Genomic DNA, 21152 nt, shown 5'->3' with positions numbered 1-21152 from the left:
TTTCATTTCCGGATTTTATTACTCTTGAGAAGTTGTCTTAATCGAGCCAGGTCCCACAGGATCTCCCATTTCCATATTTTAGTACTTTTGTGAAATGGCTTTGGGAGAGATTTTTAAAATAACAAACCAGAGAATTTAATGCCAGAAATCCATGAGGCATAACAAAGAAGATTGAAGAGTGATAGCAGAAATTCAAAAGAGATGGATTGTACAGGAAGGGGAGTACACTTTGTATTGGTTCATGGAGCTATGCATGGAGCATGGTGTTGGTATAAGATTGTGGAGCTTCTTGAGAAAGATGGCCACAGGGTATCAGCAATCGACCTGATGAGCGCTGGTACAAGTTCGGTTACCGCTGATTCCATCACCTCATTTGAGGAGTACAATCAGCCGCTTATGCACTTCCTAGCCAAGCTCCCACAGACAGAAAAGGTGCTTGCGTTTCCTGTTGTACATTTTTACTTTATTGTTGATTTCATTTTAATGCTTCCGATGGTCATTTATGCGCTTGAACGCCTTTCTTTCAATGATCTTTCGAACCTTTCAGCCATTAGACTGAAAAAGTCACAGGGTAGCCATCCTAGGTTAGGTAAAGAAATTTGATATCTGGACTTTTAAGGATCGAAGTATTTTTCTAAATTTCTTTGCCCTACATTTCCAGTGAAAATTCGAATCTCAAACAGGCAGTGAAACAGGCTCCTGCCAGGTGTAGTGGTTTGAGGAATAGTACTGTAGATTATGTTTTCTATTAGAGTAGTTTATTTTTATACAGTGAGAGAAACCAAAACCGAGAATGCCTACTGTTGCTGCCTAACATGATTTCTATTACATGTATATATATATATATATATATATATATATATCCTTCTGTCCATGTATCATTTGATGCTTTATAGGATTATATATATATATTATATTATTATTATTTTATGTTATAATTTTTAGCTAAAATATTTTTATTTCAACTGTAGATGAGGGGATTTGTTGATTTTTATTTTTATTTTTTCATTGAGAGCTTAAATTGATTTTGTTGTAGTGTACTAGAGAGTTTGTTAAGTTGCATTTACTTTTAATAAATTTAAAATAATTGATGTCCGAATGTCCACCAATTTCTTAAGGATTTTCAAAGCATATCTAATGTTAGAAGAACTGGTTTATATTTGTAAAGAATAGAAACTATTCAAAACTTCTCTAGAATTTTTAACCCTCCAGTAAAATCAAGAGACTTGGATCAAATATCAAACAAACAAAATGAACTTGAGCAAAAATAGTAATATCAAAAAAAGCGAAAGAAAAGATAATAAGCAAAACAAACCAAATGAAACAACAAGCAGCAAGCAGACTATGTACATGGCACGGGTGCAGCCCGGTCTACTAAAAATAAAGCTTGAGATCTTGTCCATTGATAGGAAGATTGTCAAGCCTCCCATCAATTGATCACAAATGATACATGTGGGGGCCAAGTTTCTCATGGATTTTGTATGGGCCAATCCACAAGGACTGGAACTTCGTATGCTTGCCTTTATCTTCATCGAGCTTATCCAATTTTAGAACTAAGTCACCCACATCGAAGCTAGATTTCCCTGCAGACTTCTTATTGAGCCACCTCTTGATACGGTTCTAGTGGAGTGTGAATTTTTCTTTTGCTTTCATCCTCTCTTCCTGAAGCTTATGGAGAGCATCCATCCTACGCCGAACTAGCTGGCAAGTTTCACCTTGGGATTCTTGGGAAATCTGAAGAGCGGGCAAGTAGATATTCGACGGGAGGATAGCTTCTTTACTGTAAACTAGGAAGTATGGTGAGGTATTCAGAAGGGCTTAGGTGTTAGACGATCAGCCCATAGTGCATTCGTCAAGGCAGTATGCCAGTTACGTTGCTAAAAGAAAACGATCTTCTTGATTATACGGATGAGGTTTTTATTTGTAGTCTCTACTAGACCGTTTCCTTGCGAATAGTAATTCGATGAATGTTTTAACATAATACCATTCTCTAATGCAAAGTCATAGAGTTTCAAAGACGAAAAATAAGTTTCATTATAAAAAACAAGTGATACTGAACATTGAAGCGTGAGATGATGTTCTGTTCGAGGAAGCTGATGACATCTTGGTCGTTCACTTGTTTGAGTGGAACTCTATCTGTCCATCACGTAAAGTGCTCAGTTTTTGTTAAGATATAGTGGTGTTTCTTTGATGAATGAGGGAAAATTTCCCCAATGATGTTTAGGCCCCACTGTTGGAATGGTTTAGTCACTGCAACAGGGTGTAGTGGGGCTGCTGATCTTCACGTTCTGTCGGTGCATCACTGACAGAACAAGCATTTGCAGGCATAGGCATGTGCATCCTTAAATAATGTGGGCCAGTAAAAATCAGCTCGCATAACCTTGTGTGCGGTGGTATTTCCTGCAAAGTGACCCCCGCCATGTCCATCATGCAGATCTCGAAGTACCTTCTCTAGTTCTTGTGCCTCCAGGCACCTGAGAAAAACTCCATTACTATGCTTTCTGTAAAGCACCTCGTGCACCGACTAATATGCCAAGGCTTTCAGGCAGAATACCCTCATCTGTTTGGTAGAAAAGTGAGAGGTTATGGTGCCATGCTAAAGGTACTGGTGTACATCTGTGTACCAAAAGGTTCCGTTTTCCGTGGGGGTTGCTCACCTTATTTCGTACATGTCAATATCTTGCTCCCAACAGGTGAGCTCTTCTTCATTCTCCGTAGCATGTACTGCTTCAGCTACAAGTCTGTAGAGCCCATGTCATTTGATCGTGTGTACTCGCTTGATTTCAAGATCATATTCTTGCAAACTTGTCATCCAGTTTTCTCATCGTTCTCCCAGCTCTTATTGTACCAACAATGTACGAACTGCTGGGTGGGGAACGAAGACTATGCAGTGGTTCTTTAGCAAGTAGGGCCTAAAGTTTTTCACTGCCTTGTAAACTGCATAAGCTTGTTTTTCAATGGTGGGGTAGTTAAGCTCTGGTCCCTGCATGCTTGCACTCATGAAAGAGATGGTACATTCATCATTAGCTTCATATTTCTGAGTGGGTAATGCAACAGTGAGTTATCAAAAGCGAAGGTGTATAGGAGGAAATCTTTTTTGAAATCTAGGCAGTAAAGTGTGGGTGCTTCAGTAATGGCTTGTTTAATCTGGGTGAATGCATGATTTTCTCTCTTGCCCCTAGTGTACACTACATCTTTCTTAAGCATGCCCTGCATGGGCTTGACTATTTGTGCATAATCGGAGATGAATTTCTGAAGGCAATTTATCTTACCCAAGAAGGACGACATGGATTTCTTGTTGACTGGGTGAGAAATTTGCATGATAGCTTGGACCCGGTCTGGATCCACCTTGATCCTGCTCTTAGAAACAATGTGTCTAAGGAGGTTTCCCTCTGACACAGTGAATACGCTCTTCTTAGGATTCAAGGGAATCCCGTATCTTCAGCATCGTTCGAAAATTTTCTTAAGATGGCGTATGTGGTCTTCTCGTCTTCTTGAGAACATAGTCACATCATCGAGGTATACCACCACACTCTGCCTAATGAGTCTGCAAAATGCGATGTCCATAACGCGCTGAAATGTTGTGACTGCGTTTTACAAGCCCAAATGGCATTTGTCTATACGTGAACATATAACACTTGGTACGGAAATTAGTTTTGAGTCTATCAAGTTCTGCTACCAGAACTTGTTTGTATCCTAAAAAATAGTCAAGGAGAGAGAACATTTGTGCCCTAGATATTGTTTTCAAAATATGGTCCATAGACGGCACAAGGTAGTTGTCTTTGATCAAGGTGCAGTTAACGTTTTGGAAATCGACACACAAGCGGATTTCCTCAGACTCCTTTCATACAGGCACAAGGTTGGAGACCCAACTGTAATGACAAACTTTATATATGATCCGTGCATCCAACAATTTAGTAAGCTCTTTCTATATCAAGCGATGGATGTACTTTTCTCAACTTTTTTTTATATGGCTTACCCCATCCTTAATTGGGATGATATGTTGGATGATCTACGTGTCATAAGTTTTCAAGTCATCATATGTCCACGTGAACACATCTCGGTACTGTTTGAGAAAGCGGATGAAAGCTTTCCGTTCTTGTTGTGTACAACATGTACTAATATTAACAAACTTCGGATCCTTTTCTGTTCCCAGGCTTATCAGTTCGTGCGTCATGGTGAAACAATGGGTCTTGTTGTTCCTTGGCCCATGGAACCACTCTTGCAAGTCATATAACATTTCTAGTGATACCACGCCTTTTGCGATAATGTGACCTTTCATGCCATCAACTCCTTCTTGCAGAGAGTGCTCATGCTTATCGGCGTCTATTGCTGCATCTTTGAAAACATCAGTGTTGGCCATAAAATGTAGTATTTGTTGATCATCATTAAACACGCGTAAGTTAGTTATGTTTTCTGGGATAGATGGTTTGTACAAAATTTCAATAGTAAATCTATCCCTAATCAGTGACATTATTGAGGTTGCATTTGCTAGTGCATTGGTAGATGCATTACGCGTACATGGCACAACAACGATATTAAATGATTGGAAGTTTGACATTAGTCACCATACCTCTTCTTGGTAGTTTTTTAGATGTGGTGATAAACAGTGAATGGTGTCATGTACCTACTTGTTGAGGGCTCGGAAATTGGGTCGACAACAAGGGGGATACCCACCCGGTCCGGAACCTGGTTGGCGGCTCCTTGCCCGTTTCGTGTAGCAGGTCCGACTGGGGATAATGGGACCAGCTTCCCAATCCAAAGGATGTGTGTGTGTGTAGAGTTTGATTATGCTGATTCTAGAAGTATTATAGAGCTAACTCAAATTTAACTTGTAAACTGACTCTATGCTATTGTAGTCTAATGAAAACAACACATCTAATCTACGCTAACCCGGGATATATCTCTTCTATTATGCGATCTAAAAAGATTTCATACAATAACTGGTAATAAAGATCATTCAGCTATCATAAGAATGTAAATCAATTAAGATAAACCATTCTGCATAAGAAGTTAGGCAAAATAGTTGTGAACAGCATATCACATAATAAGTTATCAATATGTCAAGCATAAATAAATGACTCCACCGTACAGAAGTGCGAAATGGTAACCCAGACATTCATACATCAACATATAAACAACTAAAACTGCATATCACTCTAAGAATATAAGCAAAAATTCGTCAAGAGATAAAAGTACCATTTATGACTGATTTTCACTCATAAACTTCAAGCAATAATGATTTATCTCTACTTACTTCTAACATCTACTAAGAGTACAGAAGTGCAACATCAATAGCAGACATTAAAATGCAAACACAAATAAGTCTCGATCCTTCCATTCATCAAAACCTCCTCTGAGGGTGCAGAAGTGCATGTTCCGAGGATAAGTTTTTGACAAATTTCTGGACCCTTCTCCAATGCAATGATAAGGGTTAAAATACTACTTCCTAATTCTAATAATAGTATCATTACAAAATTTTAGGATACGGTTTTCAAATGACCGTCCTTTTTCTAATCTAGTAAAAAGAGAAAAAACAACATTCTAAATGAAATCACTTATGAGCTTGGTCTTTAAAGTTGCAAATGTCCAGCATAGGCTTGAGAAGAGTCGGCTGGCTGATTTCTGCGCTGAGCTGGGCTGTGAAAACGGCATCCACGAGAGCTGGCGCTAACTTCTCGGCTGCGTTTGTAATGCATTTCACCGTCATCCATTGGCTGTGCGGTTTAACCAAATACGTCCAGTAACATTCCCAATTCAGCCTGACCAATGCTTGGATTGCCTTTCCTTTTGCCTGTGCTTTCTGCCTCCATTCTATTTCCAGTTGCAACTTGTTTGGTAGGTACCCCGGGGTGGTCTCTGCAATTAAATTTGCCCTGTGTAAATTTTCATTTACACAGTCGATAAGAATGCTTGCCTGTGTCGCTGCTGTCTCTGCTGCTTGCTCCGCCAGCGTGATTTGATCGTCCCATTTATTAAAGAGAAACTCTTTATGATTTTCATTAATCCTGGGTGCACCTGCTCTTTTCGCTTCCTCATCATCTTGCCAAGTCAAGTATTCTGTCACCCTCTTGTTGTTCTAATCATAGTCGCTCCGCAAATCCACCACTTGACTGGTGATTTTGTCACTCAGCGCACAATAGTGACTCCACTGTGATATTTTACGTCCCAACTCTTCCTGTTGCTGCAGTAGTTGCTCGTTCAAGCCGATAGATTCTGAGATAAACTCTGCTAGCTTAGGCTCATCTTTATGCGTTTCTTGCAAAGTCTGCAATTGTTTTTCTTTTTCTTCGAGACTCCTTTGATAGCCTATCTGCATCCGTTGAAAGTCTTCCTGTAGCTTTTCAAGCTGTCTGGAAGCTTCAGTGTTCGCATTGGCTTGTTGCAACTATTGTTGTAGTAGTTGTATATGATTTTCTTGTTCCTTTAATAGTTGTTGAACTTCGGAGGCCTTATCAATAGTTGCAGAAGCATACGCCCCTGCAATCTGAGACAGCTTCGTAAGATTTTCAGTCGGATTATTATTGGGGTATTTCCATAAGACGTCCAAATGTTCAGCCTCTTGAGATAGTGTATTTTCAAGCTTTCTTTTCTTTCTCTATCTCCTTACAACTGCTTTGTGTTGGGGACTATAGAATACATCCAGTGGGGGAATTTCTTCTACGCTAAGTAGAAGTTCTGAGGTTGGAGCGATAGGAAGGTGTTCAGCTTCTGTGGCACTACTGACCATGGTCGAAACGACTTCTTGCACCACCTGTGTATTATTCACAGGTGTTTTCGGGACTTTCCCTTCAAGATTGATCAATTCATTGAAGGTTTCCCACTCTTTATCTAGCTCTGTCGTGACAAGTGGTGCTTCGATGACAGGAGGGGGGACATCTCTTGGTGGTGAGGCGATAACTTGCTGCTGAGACATTGCACTCGACTGAGCTGTGTCTTTGGTTGTTTCTTCGTTTTTTCCTTGGTCGTGACCAGACTCTTCAGGATGCTCAGATACTTCTTGTGCGGCGTTGGACTTAGACCTGGAAGTGCTGGAGTTTTCACTGAGGCTGATGCTTGGAGTTGGTTCTCTAGTAGGTAGTCGCAGCCTCTCTAGTGGAATACTGGCCAGCCTTCTTTCTCTGTATAACGTGAATTTTTGGAGGTCATCTGGAGACAACCTCGACTGAGCTTCCCGCAAAATTTCTTTGAGCGAACTTTTACTCTGAAACAGATCATCAAACAGATCTTTCTTTCCAGAGAACACTCTTATCTTGACGTTCGTTGTGAATTCTTGGGCCACATCATTTGGGTCGAATGGCCTCGCTGAGAACTTAAATAATTGAAGACACGTCACATTCTCCACTTTGCCAAAAGCGTGTTCTACATCGAATAAAGAGAAGGCCCCACAAGTTACGGGAAATTGAGGCCATATGGCCTTCTTCTTGTCCTTTAGGTGTTTGGTCAGGCCGCCTTCAGAACAGGTTTGATAAGCGATTTCCCGGGCCAAAAGTTTATCAGGGATATATAGGGGTAGGACATGTGGAGGTACAGTGCTTCCAAAAACTCTAATGTAAGTAAACCATTCTTCCCCAAACCATCTCGCGATGGGGATGATGTCAATTTGGGCCTCGGGAGAGCACCTTGGGGGGTCCTTATCATATATCATTCTATATAGGGGCAAAATAAGCCCATGGCAAATCTGTTAAAAGTGAGGGGTAAACTGCGAATCCCATAAGACCTTATGATAAACATGGATGGGCAAAGGGTCTTGGGTAGTCCATTTCCAACCCATAATAGGGAATTCAGATACAAGACAGACAGAATCCATAATATAGGCAGACAGATAAAAAGGAGGATAGACCCTTTGAGACAAGGATCTCTTAGGCTGGTAATTGAGAATAGCCGTGTATAGTGTATCAGAAAGGATTTTGGCCCAATCTAGGATGTCGGCATTGGTGGCAGCATCAATTAATGGCAGCCATTCAGATGAAAACTTGTTGATATCCGACATCCCAAATAACCTACAGAGCATGGGCGCAGCAAAACAATATGGAGAGGTAAGGGAACCAGTGTTGTACATAGCGTTTTTATCCTTTTTTAGCGGCTCGTCTCTTCTAGACCATTCCTTAGTGGTGTCTGATAGATCTGGATTCTCCGCTGCGAACTTCTTAACAAATTGTGCATTATAGGTCGCTTGCGGCTCAGGAAGATGATACATAAGCTTCAAATCTTGCGCAGTAAACGATCCCACGAGCCCATGTCCATGAACTTTGAATTGTCTGTTCTTCAATTTTGCATCATGCAATATCCACTTGATCATATCTGTGTATGGTAGAATTTTGGGTCTTGCCGCTATTCTGTGAAGGAATGAACATGCTAGGTCCTCCAATGACGCCTCAGAAGAGCGTGGTGCACCCGCAACAGCAGTCACCTTCATTATTCTAGGCTTTTCTTCCTCTAGCAGCCTGTACATGCCTTCCCATGTTGATATCCCTGCGTCTTTGTTATAGGCTGTGTCTGTGTACAGGGGCGCCATCTCCTTGGTCTTCTCCCTCGCTTCGGAGCTTTGAGCTTTATTTTTCTTTCCCATTTCTCTTTGCGTTTCTGTCTGAGTCGTCTTAGCATTTTGTTCCTGCAGATTACGAGTGAAATCGAAATGACTAATCCAGAAAGGTGACGGGAGAGTTTTAAATGCAACGGATAAATCAAATATGCCACCTTACGTGAAGCAAATCTCTACCAAGGCACGCGTCTTTAATCCATTTAATAACTCACAACTAATTCATTTACTATCATTAAAAGCGTATGATTTCGGGTCAGATTATAATAAGTGCCTTTTTCTTTGAATGGCGCGCCCGAAGGATTCGTACCAAAGTGATTTATGATTTGCTGACACAATCTCGCATGTCGCGCGATCGCTAATCGCATCATCGCAAATCGCATGGATGTGGCATCGTAGCGATCGCAATATCGCTGATCGCAGAAATTTGATGTTTACCAAATCTTGCCTGGCTCATTTCTGCGATATGCGATCTAGTGATCAGCGTTATCGTAGATCGGCGAATCTTTAAGTTTTTCTTTATGAACATTACTATTTTGTGATGCGATGTCATTATTAACACGAGGATGGTGCGCATGAAAAGGGAAATGAAGGTGTTTCCTATCCTTTTGCAATGCGACCTTAAAGGTTTTCTCTTTTATCATAGACTTAGGCTTAAAAATATCCAAGAGGCTTTTTCTAAGCGTATGATTGTGACTTCAAAAAGAAACTCTTGCTTTTCCTAAAAATTAACTAAGGGTCCCCATTCATTCAGTATCATGGTTAATACTTAATTGAATAAGCGGGGGTGATGCTGGCAACAACAATTGGCGATTTACTTGGGAGAACCAGTTATCTCTGCTTTTATATTGACGCTTTCAAACCTCTAAAAAAATTTCTTAAAGAAAAACTTGAACTTTATTATAAAAAGATAAGGCAAATGATACTTTAAACTGTCAATGATGTTTCGTTTCAACCTCTTTTCTATTTCAATTACTTGCGTCTTCAGCTTGTCTTTGCATTTAAATCAGTCATTAGTTGGTCTTGTAAAACATAAAATAAAGTCTTCTCTATGTATCAGCTCTTTGTAAATATGCTCCTTTGTCGAAGGTAGAGCCTCTGCTGTCAGCAGGCATCCATAGCCTCGACAGGGTTACCTATTACCCAGCAATGATCCTTTATCCTGCTTAAGGTTATTTACAACTTTTTCAGAGAAAAATCCCTTTTCTGACACTTTTTCCTTTTTATTCTCTAAAGAACAATGTCTTGGTTTGGTGGCCAAATTATGACACAGTCATTCACTTGATTTACACTTTTGCTGAACAAGCTGGCTCGTGATGAGCCCCCTTGTCTTTTGATTGCAACAATATTGAGTCATTGCCTTGTTTTGGTAGACAGTTTTGGCAAAGTCAGCAAGTTATAATATCTGTGATTATGATAAGCCGACTCGCGATGAGACCTCTTATTCTTTGAGATATAGTGTCTTTTTGGATTATTCCTCTGAATGCTGCGTTTTCCTTTAGCAGGGAGGAAGTCAAATTTTCTTTCCTTAAGAAAGTTCTGGACAACAATGATAGGGCTGTTTTGGTAATTGCTGTTTCTATAGAGAATCTTTATTTTAATATTGATACCTTTCATTGTGTTGACCTAAAACAAATTCTCCACTGAGATAGCTTTCTTTAAATTTTTGCAGTTGAAACTATCATCATATCTGGGTTAAAGTTCTATTGATAATAAAGATCAAATCCCTAAAAGATTTGCTGTTCATAGAAGCAGAAGTTTCAAAAATCTTTAACAGAGAAAAGGTGTCTTTAGTAAATGCCAAATGTCGTTAACCAAAGTAAACATTATTATGGAGAAAAATATTTCACGCAATGAGAGGCAAGCATTCCCTAGGGTTATGTACAGAATGACTTTGCCTATCAATTATTAAAAGCAAACCTAATAACCTAGCTAAATTGCTCCTACTCCTATTCTAACTATATACAGAAAATCAACTTATGTGAAATGATATTTCCAATGGAACCATCTATTCATTTTTATTCCTAGTGGTATGAAACTTTCAAACATCAGTGTAAAGAACCAAACTTTCCTTGGATCATAAATATTGACTGTGGAATAAGAACATACAACCTCAATTGGAATTCTGTCTGATTTTCCTTTCTCATGAGAACCTTTTTCCAACTGGATACCTATTGGATCATAAAAATTAGGATGAATTTCTGTTATGAATTGATGATCTCACAATAGGAAGGATAACAAGTCAGATTGTGAAAAGGATTTTTTAGTTTCAACGGCTTGTAACCTGTTTTTTGTTAACGCTGGGTTTTTAGCGATTTCGTTTGAAACGAAAGTTCTCATATATAAATCGCTAAAACATAATCTATCAAAAGCTTGAAAATTTAAAAAGAAATCCGATTTTGTACAAAATGAGTTCAAGTGATAAAGAAATGAATGATTATTTGTACAAATATTGTTACAGCACAACTGGGATTTACTTGTAACATCTTGCTCCTCACAAGAACTGGCCAGGTCTTGTGAATCAGGGAATAAGTTATGATTGCGAACAGGAGTGGAGTTTTCCTCATGATATGAATCATAGATCGGGGTATTGTCTTGGATAGTAAAATCATCCAAATGATTTTTTACTTTGAAATGAGGGTCGTTTGATATGATTTCTGATTCAAGTTGTTTCTCATTATCTGAACCTAGTTGAGTTACTTGGGATAACTCAACAACATCATTGTTGTCAAAGTAACCATCACTAAAGACTCTACAGATTTCCCTAGGTTCCTCTTTTTCATTATATATTTTCAAACAAGGGAGGTCAAGCAGCTCTTGTTTGACATTAATCAAAGGATGTGCTAAAGCTCTCTTTATCTTGAAGACCTAATGATGAGTCGTTTGAATAGCCCTCCGTGTTCTTTGAGATATCTTTAATGTTGAGAGGGGAAAAATTGTCATCACTAAAAACATCGGGATAAAGAGAAAAATGTGAATCTGGAATAATACATTTGAAAACATCATAAAAAAAACTTTGTTCATCAGATCCATCATAAACATTAGGCTTTAGATCATACCTTTGTGCGCTGATACTTTTTGAAAGAGAAATAGTTCACTGTTCTAACCTTGGCCCCTGCATTCGTTGATTCGTAATGATATTGTCTGACTTTGTATCAGAGTAATCTTCTGGTTCTAAGGTAGTTTCTCTTTCAGTATTTTCGTTTTTGTTCTCCGGTATTAGAGGATGCATGACTCCTAAGCTTTGCAGATTTTCTTCTTCACGGATGATTTGTGTATTTGACTTGAAATGCTCATTCATATTAGACGAAAATGAAACAAAGGTTGAACTAATTTCTGCTTGATCAGGCGTAGGAGGTGGGGAATACTCATCATAATCTGAAGATTCTTCATCCGTGAGCTCACTCTCAATATCATACATTAGGCATTTAAGATGAAATCGCATATTAAAATCCCTTACCGGTTCATCTTGCTTCCGTAGATAGTCAATTTCATCATACACCTGGTCATAGTTATAACAATCAAATTCCAAAATGAAAATCTTGATGAATTGGTCCCAGCTGTGGATTGATGCAACTGGGAGGGTTCTGCACCATTTTCTAGCTTCCGCTGTGAATGTAAGAGTAAAAATTCTGCACAAAGCGCCTTCATCAATTCTCTGAATATCAGAACTTGAAACTTTTTGAATGAACTGAAGGGCATGATTAAATGCAGAAGAATTATTCTTACCGTTGAATTTTACCTGAGACAAGAGCCTTACCACATCTGGTGGAGTGTTAGAAGAGGTAGGAACATGGATGCAACTCCAAATAGGAATTCTATGAGCAACCATCCTGTTCCAAGCTTTATAATTTGGAAAACATGCCAACAGACACTATGCTCAGGCCCTCCTTCTAGCGCCAAATATGTTGAGGGCCTGGAAATCGGGTCGATGACAAGGGGGATACCCACCCGGTCCGGAACCTGCTTGGCGGCTCCTTGCCCGTTTGGTGTAGCGGGTCCGACTGGGGATAATGGGACCAGCTTCCCAATCCAAATAATGAGTGTGTGTGTAGAGTTTGATTATGCTAATTCTAGAAGTATTATAGAGCTAACTCAAATTTAACTTGTAAACTAACTCTATGCTATTGTAATCTAATGAAAACAACACATCTAATCTACGCTAACCCGAGATATATCTCTTCTATTATGCGATCTAAAAAGATTTCATACAATAACTGGTAATAAATATCATTCAGCTATCATAAGAATGTAAATCAATTAAGATAAATCGTTCTGCATAAGAAGTTAGGCAAAACAGTTGTGAACAGCAAATCACATACTAAGTTATCCATATGTCAAGCATAAATAAATGACTCCACCGTACAGAAGTGCCAAATGGTAACCCAGACATTCATACATCAACATATAAACAACTAAAACTGCATATCACTCTAAGAATATAAGCAGAAATTCTTCAAGAGATAAAAGTACCATTTATAACTGATTTTCACTAATAAACTTCAAGCAATAATGATTTATCTCTACTTACTTCTAACATCTACTAAGAGTACAGAAGTGCAACATCAGTAGCAGACATTAAAATACAAACACAAATAAGTCTCGATCATTCCATTCATCAAAACCTCCTCTGAAGGTGCAGAAGTGCATGTTCCGAGGATAAGTTTTTGACAAATTTCTGGACCCTTCTCCAATGCAATGAGAAGGGTTAAAGTACTACTTCCTAATTCTAATAATAGTATCATTACAAAATTTTAGGATACGGTTTTCAAATGACCGTCCTTTTTCTAATCTAGTAAAAAGAGAAAAAACAACATTCTAAATGAAATCACTTATGAGCTTGGTCTTTAAAGTTGCAAGTGTCCAGCATAGGCTTGAGAAGAGTCGGCTGGCTGATTTATGCGCTGAGCTGCGCTGCAAAAACGGCATCCACGAGAGCTGGCGCTAACTTCTCGGCTGCGTTTGTAATGCATTTCATTGTCATCCATTGGCTGTGCGGTTTAACCAAATACGTCCAGTAACATTCCCAATTCAGCCTCACCAATGCTTGGATTGCCTTTCCTTTTGCCTGTGCTTTCTGCCTCCATTCTATTTCCAGTTGCAACTTGTTTGGTAGGTACCCCGGGGTGATCTCTGCAATTAAATTTGCCCTGTGTAAATTTTCATTTACACAGTCGATAAGAATGCTTGCCTGTGTCGCTGTTGTCTTTGCTGCTTGCTCCGCCCGCGTGATTTGATCGTCCCATTTATTAAAGAGCAACTCTTTATGATTTTCATTAATCCTAAGTGCACCTGCTCTTTTCCCTTCCTCATCATCTTGCCAAGTCAAGTATTCTGTCACCCTCTTGTTGTTCTGATCATCGTCGCTCCGCAAATCCACCACTTGATTGGTGATTTTGTCACTCAGCGCACAATAGTGACTCCGCTGTGATATTTTACGTCCCAACTCTTCCTGTTGTTGCAGTAGTTGCTCGTTCAAGCTGATAGATTCTGAGATAAACTCTGCTAGCTTAGGCTCATCTTTATGCGTTTCTTGCAAACTCTGCAATTGTTTTTTTTTTCTTCGAGACTCCTTTGATAGCCTATCTGCATCCATTGAAAGTCTTCCTGTAGCTTTTCAAGCTGTCTGGAAGCTTCAGTGTTCGCGTTGGCTTGTTGCAATTGTTGTTGTAGCAGTTGTATATGATTTTCTTGTTCCTTTAATAGTTGCTTAACTTCGGAGGCCTTATCAATAGTTGCAGAAGCATACGCCCCTGCAATCTGAGACAGCTTCGTAAGATTTTCAATCGGATTATTATTGGGGTCTTTCCATAAGACGTCCAAATGTTCAGCCTCTTGAGACAGTGTATTTTCAAGCTTTCTTTTCTTTCTCTATCTCCTTACAACTGCTTTGTGTTGGGGACTATAGAATACATCCAGTGGGGGAATTTCTTCTACGCTAAGTAGAAGTTTTGAGGTTGGAGCGATAGGAAGGTGTTCAGCTTCTGTGGCACTACTGACCATGGTTGAAACGACTTCTTGCACCACCTGTGTATTATTCACAGGTGTTTTCGGGACTTGCCCTTCAAGATTGATCAATTCATTGAAGGTTTCCCGCTCTTTATCTAGCTCTGTCGTGACAAGTGGTGCTTCGATGACAGGAGGGGGGACATCTCTTGGTGGTGAGGCGATAACTTGCTGCTGAGACATTGCACTCGACTGAGCTGTGTCTTTGGTTGTTTCTTCGTTTTTTCCTTGGTCGTGACCAGACTCTTCAGGATGCTCAGATACTTCTTGTTCGGCGTTGGACTTAGACCTGGAAGTGCTGGAGTTTTCACTGAGGCTGGTGCTTGGAGTTGGTTCCCTAGTAGGTAGTCGCAGCCTCTCTCGTGGAATATTGGCTAGCCTTCTTTCTCTGTATAACATGAATTTTTGGAGGTCATCTGGAGACAACCTCGACTGAGCTTCCCACAAAATTTCTTTGAGCGAACTTTTACTCTGAAACAGATCATCAAACGGATCTTTCTTTCCAGAGAACACTCTTATCTTGACGTTCGTTGTGAATTCTTGGGCCACATCATTTGGGTCGAATGGCCTCACTAAGAACTTAAATAATTGAAGACACGTCACATTCTCCACTTCACCAAAAGCGTGTCCTACATCAAACAAAGAGAAGGCCCCACAAGTTATGTGAAATTGAGGCGATATGGCCTTCTTCTTGTCCTTTAGGTGTTTGGTCAGGCTGCCTTCAGAACAGGTTTGATAAGCGATTTCCCGGGCCAAAATTTTATCAGGGATATATAGGGGTAGGACATGTGGAGGTACAGTGCTTCCAAAAACTCTAATGTAAGTAAACCATTCTTCCCCAAACCATCTCGCGATGGGGATGATGTCAATTTGGGCCTTGGGAGAGCACCTTGGGGGGTCCTTATCATATATCATTCTATATAGAGGCAAAATAAGCCCATGGCAAATCTGGTAAAAGTGAGGGGTAAACTGGGAATCCCATAAGACCTTATGATAAACATGGATGGGAAAAGGGTCTTGGGTAGTCCATTTCCAACCCATAATAGGGAATTCAGATACAAGACAGACAAAATTCATAATATAGGCAGACAGATAAAAAGGAGGATATACCCTTTGAGACAAGGATCTCTTAGACCGGTAATTGAGAACAGCCGTGTATAGAGTATCAGAAAGGATTTTGGCCCAATCTAGGATGTCAGCATTAGTGGCAGCATCAATTAATGGCAGCCATTTAGATGAAAACTTGTTGATATCCAGCATCCCAAATAACCTACAGAGCATGGCCGTAGAAAAACAATATGGAGAGGTGAGGGAACCAGTGTTGTACATACCATTTTTATCCTTTTTTAGCGGCTCATCTCTTCTAGACCATTCCTTAGTGGTGTCTGATAGATCTGGATTCTCCACCATGAACTTCTTAACAAATTGTGCATTATAGGTCGCTTGCGGCTCAGGAAGATGATACATAAGCTTCAAATCTTGCGCAGCAAACGATCCCACGAGCCCATGTCCATGAACTTTGAATTGTCTGTTCTTCAATTCTGCATCATCCAATATCCACTTGATCATATCTGTGTATGGTATAATTTTGGGTCTTGCCGCTATTCTGTGAAGGAATGAACATGTTAGGTCCTCCAATGACGCCTCAGAAGAGCATGGTGCACCCGCAACAACAGTCACCTTCATTATTCTAGGCTTTTCTTCCTCTAGCAGCCTGTACATGCCTTCCCATGTTGAAATCCCTGCATCTTTGTTACAGGCTGTGTCTGTGTACAGGGGCGCCATCTCCTTGGTCTTCTCCCTCGCTTCGGAGCTTTGAGCTTTATTTTTCTTTCCCATTTCTCTTTGCGTTTCTGTCTGAGTCGTCTTAGCGTTTTGTTCCTGCAGATTACGAGTGAAATGGAAATGACTAATCCAGAAAGGTGATGGGAGAGTTTTAAATGCAACGGATAAATCAAATATGCCACCTTACGTGAAGCAAATCTCTACCAAGGCACGCGTCTTTAATCCATTTAATAACTGACAACTAATTCATTTACTATCATTAAAAGCGCATGATTTCGGGTCAGATTATAGTAAGTGGCTTTTTCTTTGAATGGCGCGCCCGAAGGATTCGTACCGAAGTGATTTATGATTTGCTGACGTAATCTCGCATGTCGCGCAATCGGTAATCACATCATCGCAAATCGCATGGATGTGGCATCGCAGCGATTGCAATATCGCTGATCGCAGAAATTTGATGTTTACCAAATCTTGCCTGGCTCATTTCTGCGATATGCGATCTAGCGATCAGCGTTATCGCAGATCGGCGAATCTTTAAGTTTTTCTTTATGAGCATTACTATTTTGCGATGCGATGTCATTATTAACATGAGGATGGTGCGCATGAAAACGGAAATGAAGGTGTTTCCTATCCTTTTTCAATGCGACCTTAAAGGTTTTCTCTTTTATCATAGACTTAGTCTTAAAAATATCCAAGAGGCTTTTTCTAAGCGTATGATTGTGACTTCAAAAAGAAACTCTTGCTTTTCCTAAAAATTAACTAAGGGTCCCCATTCATTCAGTATCATGGTTGATACTTAATTGAATAAGGGGGGGTGTTGCTGGCCACAACACTAGCGTACCACTATCTCTCAATCACCTACCACTTTAAGCATCACCACTTTGAGGTTTATGGCCTTTTGTAAGACCAACACGAGTGCTTCATATTCTGCTATATTGTTCATGCACTCAAACTCTGAGAAGCTTGACACCAAATGCTTCCTATTGCAAGGGTCGATTAGAACACACCTGGCTCCTGAGTCGTCCTGTGTCTTTGATCCGTCGAAGTACAAAGTCCACAACTCATCTATACGTGGACTGCTTCATGTGCTAGTATTGCTGCTACTACTACTACTATTGGTACAATGTACTGTACAAGTTTCATTACCATCAGTTGGGGAAGGAAGCAGTCCCAACTGTGTGTCTGGTGGGGTTGGAGTTGATCGTGCAGGTAACACCCCAGCATTTTCTCTAGGTAGTTGCTGAACATGAGTTCTGTGAGAGCCAATGGTTCATTCTTACCATTGATGGGAATGACATTATGCTTCATGTACCACTCAGATTCTACCCAGATTTGGTTGCACTTTCCCTTGTACTGAAGCCACATGTGAGACAAGTTTGTGGTGAAATATCCATGTAGCTTGTTGGACCAGTCTTTGCTGAGTAATATACCATATGCTTCCGATATGTCGATGACAACTATGTTGATGCATCGGTGGACTCGAATGTCATGGGATAGTTGGATGTTCACGTCCCGCAGTTCACCAATGGCTAGTACCGATGTTCAATCAAGTTGGATTATTCACGTGGATGTCTCACTCCATTGTGCATTGATCTTATTTGCAACGGAGAGTGGCATGATGTTGGTTGTCGCACCAGAATCAACCAAGAAGTTGTGAACATTGTAATTAAAAACTTGAAATGAAAGTAGGAATGGAGGGCAACCTGGGTTTGCTTCTTCCATCTAGAGCATATTGGGCACTGTGGAAAGTGATCAAGGAGGTTTTCTTGCTCCCTCGGTGGTAGAGGCTGCACTGTCTACTGCTGTCTATCCCAAATCGAACAATAGGATATCTCGCTGACTCTGGATCTTAGCCAACTCGAACAAAATGATGTTCGCTCGAGTTTTCTTCATGTCATCAACAATGTTGTAGTCTAGAGGTGGTTGACTCACCGAGGTGTCCGGGGTGGAACGGATGTTCGTGTTGTCCGGTGGAGTGTTTCGTAACTTGCTACTCATGGATGTACTCTCATCCGTCGTTGTCTCCTCGGACTTTCTTTGTGTTTTCTGCTTCGGGGTAGCCGGTGGATCGGCCTTCCTTACCAGTAGTCTAATCTTTACTTGCATCTCCCCAAGTGTAGGGGGAGCCCCTTTACTTCTAAGGTTGTTATGGTCAGTTTGCTTCTGGAGATGTTTCTCAGTGTTCATTTGCGAGCACTGATACACATTCACCTCATGCTTAGAGCTTGATGGCTCATCAAGTGCAACCTCTTGATCGTTGTCAATGTCTTCTGGTTGCTCCTACATATTTCTTTGTGCATTGAGTGTATGACTGTAGAAAGCACTTTTGACTCACTTCCAGTCTGAACAAGAGTTCTCAGGATGATGTTCTTCATGGAAAGAACAGAACTTAGGATCTGCACATTGTTCAAGCTAGAACACAAGCTTCTGCATAGTTTTTGAAATGAACTGGTCGTTGCTTGATGACTTGCTTGCCTATCTCTGCCTTGGTGGAGGATTGCTTGAAAAAGTGTCTGTTTTACGTTATTTGATTTTGGACACTTTAGTGGTCAAGCTCTTGAGAAGGCAAGTGAAAATCTCAATATTGGTTGCTTCCTGATCTCTACCCTTGCTCATCATTGCTTGGGACTTCCTGCTCGCATCCTTGCAGTCCTTCGTCAATTCATCATCCTTGATGACTCCAACTGCACACAGGTCTTTCTCAACAACGATAGCATCTTCTTAATTTTCCAATAGTGCTGGTCTCACATCTTGCTTGACGAACTGCGAAATGCTAGTTGGCAGTTCAGACGTGTAGTAATCAGTGGTGATGGAGTCATGAGGCTTAGTGTCTGCTGGGAACTTGTTCAATATACGTTTAAACCTATTATTGAAATCTTTCACTTTCTCTTTTCCCTCTATCTTAAGGCTTCCCAACTCTTTGAATTGCATGGCTGGGATCTTGTCATCAGTGAACTTCTCAAGGAACATGCGTTTGAATATGACCCAGTTGTGTATAGAGTTCGGTGGAAGGCTGTGATACCGAGCAGTTGCTTGACCAACCAAGGTACATGGGAACAATCTACATGTGACATCATCATAAAGAACCTCGAGGGTCTACAGCTATAGGTAGAAGTTGTCTAGGTGGTCTTCCACCTTTACCATGCTGTCAGGATCAAACTTCACATTCATTCTCTCCACCTACCTCATCATCTTATGCAAGAGGGCTGGGAGAGCCAATGGTCCCTGAGTCATCCATTCAGGATTTGGGTCAGACATCTGTTCATCTTCTTTGTACTCTTCCTCTCCTTCGGAGTCTGATGTTTTTGACTCTGAGTCTGTTGGTTTGCCTCTGCCTCTACCTCCTCCGCTGCCTTCCCCTCCACCTTCTACACCAAAGCCTAATCTCGAGATCACAAGAGTGCCTTGTTCACTTTACCAGAGGATTCGAGATTTCTTTTTGTCTTTGATATCTTCTCATAGACCTTCAAGTGTGGAAAGGGTCGCTTCTTCCACTGATGATACAACAACACTCGTGGGAGTGGCCTTTGGCTTCCTCACTATGTGTGGAAGATGTTGTCTGTCTAGGATTAGTTCGATTACTTTCACGAACTAGTGAGTGATGGGACGAACGGAGCGAAGGTGTTGATCTGAAGTCTCGTGCTCAACATTGGGAGGTGAGGAGTAACCAATCGCTAAGTCAGATGTAGGTGAGAGAGAGTGCAAGTTACTACCTTGACCAGATGTTTGTTGAATGAGTGTGAGGGGAATTTCAGGCATGTACAAATGGTTGCCCTCCTTCTAGTGCCATAAATGTTGACGGTGTTGAACCTGCCAAAATTCAGGTGATCACCCCGGTATGAAGTCCCAACTAGACCTCACACTGTTTGGTGTGGGAGTCCGATCCGGTATGATGGCCTAGTTGCCATTGTCTTAAGGATTTGCCTCAACTCTTACTTGTCAGCACAAGAAAGTGGTTCGCTTTGTGTTCAAAAAGTGAGGTTCGCATGCCTGGTGAGAGTAGGTGTACTTGTTTCAATGGTTCTTTCACTGTGAGGGGAAGAAGGTGAAGGTGAGTTCTACGTTGAAAGGGATCATTCCCAACTTGGCTAGGAACACACAACGGAAAAGGACATACACAATGTCTGGCGGAGCAGTCCACTCGGATGCGGCATTCACAACATACAAGGTAAGATAACACGTACAACACTCACGGATCAGTCTGAACGAGTGTAATGGTTGTTACAACAAGGTTCATGTGAACAGTTTGTCTGATGTCCGGCAGAGCAGTCGACACAGACGAGACAGAATTAACTCCATATACAACACATTTCCATTAACGGATTATGAATTACAGCAAATGAATCAACTCAGATGTAGATCAGTCTTACAACAAATACAATACATGTGTAAAAACGTGATGGCCTGTTAACAAGCTTCTGAATTAAGCAAATGTTCCAAGACACATATTTACAATGTACATCACTAACCCCATCAGCAGGGCATTGGGGCCACTACTTACTCCTCAAAGAAAAGATTACAGACTCTCTTTGCTATATGGGAGGAGCTAAGGTGAAACATCCTTTCATGTACAAATGAGGGGGGTATTTATAGCCAAGGGTGAAACTGACCCTTGTGGCTATTCGACTACCCTCACGACCATTCGACTTCCATGAATTTTCGACTTACATGACTATGTTCAACAAGTGGGTCTCGTGGACTTCCGCGTTACATCACATTGATTGATAACAAGCCTATAGTGGAGATGTGGGCAACATGACTCATGAATTGACTCGACATGATTTGACATGACAATACTGGTACATTCGTGCTACTATAGGAG

At 40.7% G+C, this 21152-nt stretch overlaps 1 pseudogene; it reads left to right on the top strand.

Annotated features, from left to right (window-relative positions):
* Window positions 1-201: 201 nt before the first annotated feature.
* The window catches only part of LOC149263697 (methylesterase 17-like), a 115246-nt pseudogene continuing 94295 nt past the window's right edge, over window positions 202-21152 (top strand).

This window comes from Pinus tabuliformis, chromosome 6 (genome assembly GCF_031772625.1).
Source record: "Pinus tabuliformis cultivar Carrire ecotype Pingquan chromosome 6, CPIR1, whole genome shotgun sequence".
NCBI classification, from domain to species: domain Eukaryota; kingdom Viridiplantae; phylum Streptophyta; class Pinopsida; order Pinales; family Pinaceae; genus Pinus; species Pinus tabuliformis.
Note: the sequence above shows the minus strand (reverse complement) of the source record. Positions and strands in the feature narration are given on the sequence as shown.